This window comes from Balaenoptera physalus (assembly GCF_965194825.1).
Source record: "Balaenoptera physalus genome assembly, chromosome: 3".
Lineage (NCBI taxonomy): Eukaryota > Metazoa > Chordata > Mammalia > Artiodactyla > Balaenopteridae > Balaenoptera > Balaenoptera physalus.
In genome coordinates, this window is record NC_138890.1 from 94,041,915 (window position 1) to 94,053,380 (window position 11,466).

Consider the following 11,466-nt stretch of genomic DNA (forward strand, 5'->3'; position numbering starts at 1 on the left):
GTCCTGATAGAAACTTTTACTTTCTCTCTGCATCCCTGGCAGAGTTGGCAGAACACCACGGAAAAATGCTGCCTTTGCTGAAAGGAGGGATGCTCTGTGTGAAAACACCTGTCTTGTAGGAGAGGAATGTTTCTGAAGGCACCATTCAAATGACACCATTTTACTTTGGTGGCCAGAATTGCTTCATCCCCAAACTCCCAGAAGTAATTCAATCCCCCTCATCCTGCCCCAGTCCGTCATGCAAGTACTCAATCTACAAATGCTTGGGGAGGGCCCACTCACGCCAGGAGCTGTTCTGGATGAGCACTCCTGCCTTTGTTTCCTTGCTCGTGACTACACATCTTACCCAACAGCTCACAAGGACTATGTGCTGAAGATTGGAAAATATGAATCAGACTTTCAGGAGAGAGACTTGTCCCCTCCTTTGGGACCCTAAAGAGCAGAGCCAGCCTCTGGATGTGGATCGATGTTGAGGGAACTAAGGAGTAGTGTGAGTTCTGCTTGGTCCACTCTTCACAGTGTGCTATTTTGGCATCCTTGGTAACCTTCTTTTAATCTTTAGTATAAGAGCTGTACAACTGGGAGTCCAACAAGCTACAAGGGCTGATCATAAGAACAATGATGAAAATAGAAAATATTTACCATATTAAGCCCTTCATATATGTTAAGTCTATTTTTACTGTACTTGGAGGGCTAAGTATTTTCTTGTCCCTGGTTGAAATCTCAGGCAGGTGCCATAATAATTTTTAGAATTTTAATAATAACATGAATCCTCTAATCCCTTCTAAGCACAAGAATGTTCTCATTTTAATAATTAAAATGTTCAGTGCAATTATTAATGTTCTAAACTTTCTTCCGAGGTAGTGTTCCTTCCCTGTCCTAGTGGGGGCAACTCCTCACGCCCTCACTTCAGAGTTGGAATGAGGATGGGAGAAGTAAGGGATGGAAAAGCTCTACTTGGCTGGCACAGACATAACCTCTGGGGCTCTTCTGTGTTTGTGGATCCCCAGGGCTGATTCTTTCCCTAGTGGAGCTCCTCAAAGGCACTACTACTGGGGCCTTCCCACTGTGATGCTGACAATGCCTGGCCCCAGCTGGTCATCATGATTCCTCCCTCATGCCCTGGGCAACTACCTGGCAGTCCATCTCCTTTGTGGTGTTAAAGTAATTAAATAAGGACGCCATTATTCCAGGTGGCTCTAATGCCTTGGTAGTCTACAAACCGAAACCTAAGCCAGAGTCAATTCTGTAAATGCACTTGTGTGGAGAAAACAAAATTTAAGAATAACCAATCACAAACAACCAACTAGGTTCTCCCAAATAAGGCAACCACTCAAGCTATAGCCAATCAAATAATTTCCTTGCTTTGCTTCCTTCCACGTCTGCTCTATAAAAGCCTTTCCCCTGGCTCCTGTCAGAAGAGGCTCCTCACCACTTTGTTGACCTGAAACAAATTTACTGCCAAATATTTCTCCAGCAAAGATGAGTTCACTGGGGATCAGCAGAGAACTGCAATTGGGGTCTACAACCATGACAAGCCACATGCAAGTCCCCACTTGGCAAGGGAAGGAGAGCTCTTATAGAGAGGAAAGGGAAGATGGGAGGGCTATGGTAAACATAGAGTCCATGGCTTTTCATTGGCTGTGTCCTTGTCAGGAAAGAAGAGGAGCTTTCTTCTTCCTGTTGGGCTCTGTTACTATCACAGGGCATGAGAGCTCCCCTTTCTGGTCTCCCAGCTCTATTTAATTGAGGTTTCTGTTTATTAACTTTTTACAACGTCCAGTTTGGCACTGCCTGATTCCAACTGTTTGCTCATCTAAACCCTTGAAAATTTTAATGTGCCTCACTTTATAACAGAGGATATCACATTGTCCTTCCAGATAGGGATTCCTCAGAGTGCACATCTGGTCCATGAGACACGCCTGTGCTTTTATGCCAGTCGGCTACAGCAGTGTACCTTGCTTCCAGTGCAGCTCTCTTCTCTCAGCTCTGTCACCTCAGGCTTGAGCAGCCACAGCCTCTCACCCAGCTTTTATGTGTCTCAACTCCAGGGGACTCATGTCAGCCATGCCAGTGATTCTCTTGAAGATCCCTTTCTCATTTAGGTGAGAAAGAATGTTTCCCACTCTTCACTATGGCGATGAGATGGATATGTGCAGTCCTCCAACAACTTTCTCCAAATAAATTATCTTTAAAAACAATCCTTTCTTTCAACCTATCCAAGCTTTCTTATATGCTTGAGGTAGGTGCTAACAAGGTGTTGACATCGCCTTTACAGGTTCTTCATCAATGCTCTATTGAATGCCTTGCCATAAAATGTAGAGCCACTTTAAACCCACTGTTTTGTTCTGCACCTTTGGGAATTCAGTGAACACTGAGGTAGAGTGTCACTTTAACATCCTGGTACACAATCAGTCTGATTTTAAATGTTAACAGTTCTTTGCTTATTCACTAGAGTCTAGTGACTAGAGTATAGGCCTCATGAAGGCAAGGATATCTGTTCTTTTTTAAAATGTTATATCCCCAGCGCCTGGAACAACGCCTGACATATAGAAGCTCAACAACATTTTGTTAAATGCATATATTATTTTACAGATAAGAAAACTGAGGCTTAGAAAAGGAAAGTAACTTGTCCAAGCTTATTCAGCTAGAAAACCATGGAGTTATGATTTGAATAACTAGTGATGGAAAGCAACTAATGATAATCAGATGCATTTGACTTAAGCTTCTCCTTTTTTAAAAAAAAAAGCTTTTGTGTATATTTCTGTGACCTTACATAGGATTATTTGCACAGAGGTTTTAAATTTGTCTTAGTTTCACAGAAATCTTCTAGAATTTTGCTACCTTGTGTTTCAGATACTCATGTTGGCTCATCAACCTGATTACATGGCAACCTAACCTTGGATGGCCACACTGCCATCTGGTGTTGGATATATGAATTGCAAGTTCAATGTCTGTACTGTACATCTTTACATCCATTAACTCATTTAATTTTCACAACAACCCTACAAAATAGGTACTATTTGCATACCTATTTTATGGATGACATACAGTGGCAGGACCAGGACTGGATCCCAGGCTAATTAGCTCCAAATATTACTCCTTATTATAGTCTACTGTTTCTCTAATACAGCAATATTCAAGACTTTCAGATTTAGGAACCCACCACTGAGTAAGCCACATAAACTTTTATTAGATAACAATGGTATGTAAAAGGGCAGATTTGATTAAAGCATGAATCACGTACAAGCCTACATAAAGAGTTATCAATATCTATTTTCTTTTGTCCTTCCAAGATCATGGTATTGGCAGGTTTGGCTTCCTCTAAATCCTCTGTCCTTGGCTTATAGATGGCCATCTTCTCACTGTGTCCACAGAGAGTTTCCCCTAGGTCTATGTCTTAATCTCCTCTTCTTATAAGGACCTCTGTCATATTGGATTAGGGCCCACCCATATGACCTCATTTTATCTTACCTCTTTGAAGACCCTGTCTCCAAATATACTCACATTCTTAGGCACTGAGGGTTAGGACTTCAACATATGAATTTGAGGGGGACACAATTCAGCCCATAACAATTATATTCCATTTTAAGGGAATATTATCAACCAACTCACTCTATTTCAGTAATGCTAAATGTCTTAGGACCTCTGCTTCCTCGCTTTTCTACAACCTGCTTATTGTCATTTTATGAGGTTATCAATATCTCCACCAGCCTTCTAGGTGATAAATGCCAGGAGGATGAAACTCAAAAATCATTTTATTATTTACTCACATAAATTTCCTTCCTCATTTCTAAGTATTTTAATGTTAATCAAAGTGAGAAAAATTTTAGTCTGGTATTTCACCAACTATATGAAGCCTACTCTTTAACATTTATCATCTCTAGTTCAATAAACACTATGCAAGAATTCACATGTGATAGTGTGATAGAATAATGAACCACATGGAAACCTTTGCCTCATTACTTTATGGTTATTTCCCCTAAAGTTAATACTTCACTATCTGAATGGCTTGGAAGAGAACAACTCTCCTTTGCTGAATCAGGGAATCTGATTATTACACATCATTAATCTAATGTCAAAGCACATTCTTAAAAAATGAGCAGGTCAATAATTCTTAGTGAGATCAACTTTTAATGCTGTAACCATAGTTTTCATAATGCTTATATCTTTAAAATGCCTTGAAATTTACAGAACATTTTTGCACAGTTTTTTTTTAATCCTCTTAATTATGATTTGAAGTATTCTCATTTTCATTTACAGATGAGGAAACTGAGGTTCAGAAAAGTTTTTGTGACACGTCCAGGGACATAGTTAATAAACAGCCGAGCTCAGACTTTAATTCTGATTCTAGTCCAGAGTTAGCCTGTTTTAAAGGCTTTCCTAATATTTATACTAATGTCAATTTCTAAATGATCTCTCTTTCCCAAAAGATGCCTTCATGAGAAAAGGATTTCATGGTCAAATACATTTGGGGAACACTGTCTATTAAACTCCCCATTGGAAGAATCACAGACTTATTTTTAATGGCTGCGAGGACTCCTACAATAATGAAGCCCATTTAAGTGTTTAATCTAAGCTTATTCCCAGATTTAATTAATCGTTGAACTTTTTCCCCCAAGTAATTGCTACTAACATCCAGAGGACCTGCATTAATAACTGTTCTAAATGAACTGCTTTTCATCAACCACTCAAAAAGGCCTGGGTGCTACCAATACTATTACATGTGAACAGGCCGTATTTTGGATAAGAGTTTAGTAAAATTAGAGGAAGTGGCCAGAAAGAACAAAAAGAAGTGTTTGCTTTTGTTTTTTGGTTCTTAGTCAAAAGAATTTGCTACACTATAAATGCCATGAAACGAAGAACCGTTTCTAAACTTTTTTTGTGAGACATATAGTGCAATCCACTATCAAAAACATGTGTTTAAAGGAGAAAAATTGCATTAATTTCTCAAGTCAGTTTTACTAACCATAAATAATTGTTTATCAGAAAATAGAACAAATTTAGCTTATTTTTCTACTTATCAAGTGGCATAGCACTGAGGTATTCTGATGGAGAAAGATCATTTGAAAAACTGCTATATGTTTAAGGGGCTTTAAGGGTCTTGTCATTATCACCACTCAATGATGGGATAAATGTCCCATACAAAATTTTCTCGAAGGGCCACATTGTTGCCAATGATATACTAGAGGGTCTTCAAATATATTAGAAAATAAATTATCTTGCAATTGGAGAGAGGAACAATTATTTTCTATGGTACTTTTTTGACTTAAAAAATCAATCTCTTTCCTTTTTTACCCCCTTTTCTATTCACTCTCGTTCACCTACCTTAATCAATCCAAATTCCTTATTTCAGAACTCTACAGTAAAGGAATTTAAAAAGTCAGGCAGAGTGGGTAGAAATTGATAGGGTTATATATATCCTCTTCAGTACATCAAAAGTGCTGGGACCTTTGAACAATCACAAATACAATCCACCGCACAGATACATGTTAATTGGCAGATTCTGCTCACCTCTCCCTCTACCAGAGTGGAACAGAAAGCTTAAATCTAAAGCTTTTCAGTCAGTTCTCTCAGATGAGTATTCCATGCTGGGCACTAGACTCTATTCTTAGCTCCATTAATCTTCCATGAATGATAACTCTGCATGTGATAAAAGGTCAAAAACAATTTTGAACAATTCAATTTTTCTCTAAACATTTAGTTCTTGCCTGCATGATTGCCTACATGTACACACACACACACACACACACACACATATACACAGAGACACAGAATTTATTAAATTATTTCTTTCAAAAAATGGTGTTCCCATTGGTAAGAGAATTTGAAAACCCAGCAGCCAGAGAGAAATATCTGAAAACAACTGGTGGACTACCAAATTATAGTGAACTTGGATTTAACCCTTGAGCTTGCTCCCTATTACTCTCATATATGAAGACTAGGAATTTCACCTTGCTCTGATGTTAAGCACCCTTAAATTGCTGTCATAGTGGAGATTTTTACTAAAGGTCAACTTGTATCATTCAAGCAAATGAATCCTAACAACAGTTCAGGCTGAAATTTCTTAAATGGCCTTTCACTTTCTTCCTTATATTAGCCCAAGAGGTATCTCTTCACCTGTTCTGTGGTACTGAGGAAATAATACTATCTTACCTAGGTGGTGTGCTTTACAATTTACCAAACATGTTCCCAAGTATCATCTTATTGTTGCTCATCACAAAAAGCCTAGTAGAGCAGGAAAAGTAGACGTTATTCTCAGTTTTACCTATGATGCCACCAAGGCTAGAGAAGGGTGACTAATTTGCCCAGAGTCACGTACCAGCAGAGGAAAGGGCTAAGACAGACATGCTGCCCAGATCGTCATCCAGTTCTCTTCCCATAACCACACTACAAAGAGTTGAAATGGAGGCTAAATAAAGGACAAAACTGAGCTATGTTTCTTGAATGAGGACTTCTAGAACCAAGTCTAGCTACCAGAATTTCTGTGCACTAACTAAACTACTTCTTTTAATTTAGAAAATTCATTTTTAATTGTTGCATCATGAATTACAAAAACCAAATGATATTCCCCGAGAACTATGGCCACTGAGCAAGGTTAGAAAGTTAAAGTAATAAGCACTGAGAGAGATAATTACTGAGAGCTGATTCTGTGAGACAAAAATGCACAAGAGTTGTGGCACTGCAATTCATTTTCTGACTCACTATGTTTCCTCTGGCAAACTCTCTGGACGTCAGCTTCCTTATCTGTCAAGTAAGAATACATGCTCTGCTAACCTCCTAGGGCTCTTTGAAGAACCCGGCAAACAAATTTATGATGAAGTTGAAAAGAATGTCTCTCTACAAATGAAAGTCCTGTGGTTGAATTGCCCGACTAGAACTTCAGCTCTTTAAGCCATGGGAATAATACATAGGCTTAGCATTTTTAATTGTGTATTTTGTTTATGGTAAAATGCATGAACAGTCAGAAAAATGTAATTAATTTTATGTTCCTTTCTGATGTTCTAATGACTACTCCCATCTACTCTGTTTTTGCTTGTACTTTTCTTTTTTAAAAAAGTGCCATTGAAGGTGAGATGTATACTCAAGGAAATATTTAATGGTTCATCTGTAGTTTGAGGAGAGTGAAGCAAGAATAAAAAATTGGGCAGGTTTCGATTCAAACAGATTTTGTAGTAAACTAGTCTCTTTAAAATGAAAGCAGAAACAGAAAAGCTAGGAATCTGTTCTGTGCAGTTTTGGCAATCAACTTTTTGGTAATATAAGTAGGACGATGAGGCAAGGAAACCATTTTCCCATCCATTCTAGTTTAATGTCATTACCTAAAAGCTGGCAAGACTCTGGAAAGGTACAATAACTTTGCATGTGTATTACAAAAGACAGTGAGAGAACTTGTTTTTATTATAATACCACTTGCTAAGCTTTAATTAGGTGCAAAAAGCACTGTTCAACCTTCAGATGCCTACCCTAGAAAGCCTTGAGGTCGTGGACACTTTAATAAAACTTAGAATTGATTTGATACATTGAAAGTTTCAAAATGAGAGACATTTTAAGGATGGAAAATGGTAAATAATGGAATTAAATTTATTAAGGAGGTTATGGAACAGGATATTAACACCAAGGGGTCTACTTTTTATTTTTTTTAAGCCATATTTATACTTAAAATTTTACTTATTTACTTTTATCTTACTTTATTTACTTTGCAGAGTATTTTAATTTTTGGAATAAATATTATTCCTTAATCTGAATTTGGGTACTGGGACTCCGGTAGGTTAAAAAATAATTGCTTATCACACTGATGGCAATAAATAGAATTAACCGTTGAATTGTACCAAAGCCCACACCCTTTCTACTACCCCACATTGTATCCTTTTATAACTTTTGTCCCCATAATTCCACCTCTTGTAATCTACTGCAAGGAAATAATTCACCAGAAAACAAGCTGAGAGGAAAGAAAAAGAAGAAATTTAAGTGCTTTACAATAGGGACTTTAAAAAAATTATGGTAGTTCGGCTAGTAGACTGTTAATACGTACTGTAAAAATGATGAGAGTTCCCAAAAATGAAAGTTGAACTCATGCAATTTAACTACAACTCCTTCCCAAACCACTCTAAAATGACAAGAAAGGAAGGATAAAAAACAATAAATCATAAAGAGAGTATGAATGCAAAGAACATCAGACGAGAGGTGTCAACAGATTTTTGGAAAGTAGAAAGCACACAATTCACATTACTGGATTTAGAGAGCAGAAGCAACTGCAACCGAAGGCACCGCAGATGGAAACACCAAAGAAAAGCAAACCAGCTGCTCCAGGAAACCAATAAACCCTGAGGGCTTGGGGCATACGGTATACGGGAGGCAAGGATGGGATGGGGCTTGGGGGAAAGGTAGCAGACACCAATGGTTTTCTACTCAACATCTATTTCTCACCCAGCCCCTGACATGCTCACCCTTCCTCCTTCCTGGAAGAATGCTGAGTCCTTCTCTTAGTGTGACGGTGTGGCCATGGGACTCAGAGGAAGACATGGGCATAGAATCTGAAAAACATGGAGCTAACACAGGAAAGTAGTGGAAGCAGGCTTAGAGAGTAATCAGCCCAGACTGGAACAGAAGGACAGCAGACTTTGTTAATGTGAGAGTTCTGTAATGCCCTCAAGGGCAGCCTGGGGGCATAAAAAATTATTCAGAGAGCACTTTGATTTTTAAAATGTTCCATTTAGTAAAGTTACAAATTCAAAATTCCTAAGCACTTAAGTTGACTTTAACATATTATTCTATTTGTACATTTAGCAAATTTTAATTACTTTTGAAGGATCCTTTTATTAATATTCAGTCCCATTTACTAGCTTGGTCCATAACACCTGTTTAAGTATTTTAAATATTTAAATGTCTGACAAATGTTCCAAGGTGCTCACAGAATTCTTATGAATCTAATAAATTAAGTTTGATTTCAGCTTAAAATCAAATTAAATCAATTACACATCTTAAAATTGGAATCGCAAGCTGATCTAACTCCAACTGACCAAGTTTTCTTAAATATTATACTTAATACAAAAATGCAGAGATTCTCTAACAAAAAAAAATTGTTATTTTAAGTTTGAGTCCCTTAAATATTCCTCTACTTAATTCTAAATCTTCCCAAAGTTAAAAGATAAATGACTCTTTGCCACTACAGAAAAAATTGTTACCCACCACCAAAATCTTAAAGTTACCATCCCATGTCATTTTTGTGGCCAGCCTTTCAGCTTGTTCAAAGTTTATGTTAAAACAAAACAAAACAACCCCAAAGTTTCTTTAGGTTCTGAGAAGACTTTGGCCTGGGCAAGGACTGGATTCTTGCCTTCAACACTGACGGGATTTACTGAGTACCATTTTACAGTTGCTGTATTAAGCACTCTGTGCCTAAAGAAGAAGTAGGTTTTTAAGTAGTCTGCCATCTCTTAGACTGGAAATGTACATACCTTTCTGTCTACTCATAGACGTCTTTCAGTCTGTCACCTCCATCTAACTGACCATATGACTTGACTGGATTTTGTATTTCTCTGGCTCTTCTTAAAGTATAAATATCTCCCTGCCTAGCTTTAAAACCTGAACTTTGTAAATCATTCATTCATTTCAAATTTTTCCTGACTGGTAGGACCACACAACTCTTAGGAATAGTATGATAACATTGGATTGATTTCTGCATATCTGCCATTGCTTTTTTCTAACTTGGTGGGCCCAACTTCTAAAGTTATTCTACTGACAAGACACAGGAAGGATATATTCAGGGGAAGAAAATGGAACTAATTGGTTTTCTATTATGTTGAAAATAACATTAAAATCTGCTCCACATATACACTGGAGAAACTGAAGAACTAGCAATGTAGTAACTGAATGAAAACCGATGAAACAATTAATTCCAAGAAGAAACCAAAATCGTACAAGACAGGAAACGATCATAGTATACTACTTGGCTCAGCAATAAGCAATATTTACATAGCCACGAACACTGTGAACACTGATTAATGATTTAAAAATATTATAATTTTCGAGGGTAGGAAGGAAAAGTAGAGTTTAGAAAGTTAAATTCTTACCGTAACAAGAAGTCAATAGATAATATCTAAAATTGGTAAATCAAAACACAGATGTATAAGATTATTATATAGAAATACGGAGGCAAATATATGAAGAAAAAGCTAGAAAACTTGTAGGGAGAAAATGAGACTTTAAGAAACGAGAGTGGGGTAAGGGTGGATAAAGGTCAAGGAAAAGAAGAGGTAGGGAACTGAAGCTCTTGTTACATTTTAGTAACATTTGACCTAATGTGCTATATTATTTAATAAATATATTTTAAAAAATTTTAAATAAAATACCAGAGTTTATTTCCTAGGAATAAAGAACCTGGGAAAAACAAAATTGTATGTTTATGGCACAATGATTAAAACTATGTAAAGATGCAATAACTGGAAGAGACAATGGAAAAATGAAAAGTTTTATTAGGGTAATGGGATAATAAATGACTTAAAAATATTTTAACTTCATCTTATATTAGCTTAACATCATTTTATTTTGAAAAGCTTTTACAACTTGCAGAATAACATTTTAGAGTATACACTTTATTTGGGATCCTATTAGGAGGACAACCATCCCTGTCTCCAGTAGTTTATACTCCAGCATTTTGCAATTCTTGAAGCCTCCTAAATTAAAGCCTCCCAACCAAGACCAGTCCAGGAATATTTATGAAGTCATCATTGTCTGCCTCTCCTAGCTTCCCCTCTAAATGCCTCTTCCTACCCCAACCTTATTTTGTTCCTTATATGCCACAATCACACACCACCAGCTAGTTCCTCAGATAAGAAGTCTCTTCTCCTAGGTTGCCAACTGTCTCTTGCGGTTTGCTCAGGGGATTTTTGAGTTGTTTAACTGCAAGATTCCCTTGATTGTGATTTTCTATTGTGGGAATGCCCTGTGTGTGCTCTGGATTGTGAAAGTGTCCCCACTGTATGTTTTGGTATTTGCTTCTTTTTATGGTCCCACAGGACTTATCAAGATAATGAGCAGGCATGAGATTCTAACAGTTCTGATTACCAACAGTGAAGAGTGTTTCCTGCTCTCTCCTTTATGAATGGAGCCCAGCTCCAGTAACTTGCCATGCATATAGTTTGCAACCACAATCCCTATTATATTCTCAAGAGTACCCTTAGCTATAGCTCATGTTGACTAAACAAATTATCCCTGAAAAATCAGAGATCGAGGTACCCTTTGAATCCCTTGGATAAAAAGACTTCAAGCTTGATTTAGCTGTTGATTGTTTTTATATTTTGGATACCTTCTGGTTTTAATTTGTTTTTGAACTGTTGCATTTATTTTCAAAATATTTTATCCAGAAGTTTTAAGTGTTTGGAATGGAAGAGCTAATTACTCAGTCATTTTGCCATGGATTCTGATTACTTTAGAGCACTTGGTCCTCAGTGGACAGTAAAT

General features: G+C 37.2%; 1 long non-coding RNA gene across 3 annotated transcripts in view; it reads left to right on the forward strand.

The window, feature by feature from the left end:
• The window catches only part of LOC309659030, a 33,361-nt gene that overhangs the window by 15,948 nt on the left and 5,947 nt on the right, over positions 1-11,466 (forward strand). For 2 of the 3 annotated variants that reach the window (XR_014262521.1, XR_014262522.1), the window contains one exon: positions 43-6,391. The exons of the other annotated variant lie outside the window; for it this stretch is intronic. This is a non-coding gene — a long non-coding RNA (uncharacterized lncRNA). Of the gene's footprint in view, positions 1-42; positions 6,392-11,466 lie in introns of those variants that run through there. 3 annotated transcript variants of the gene reach the window in all.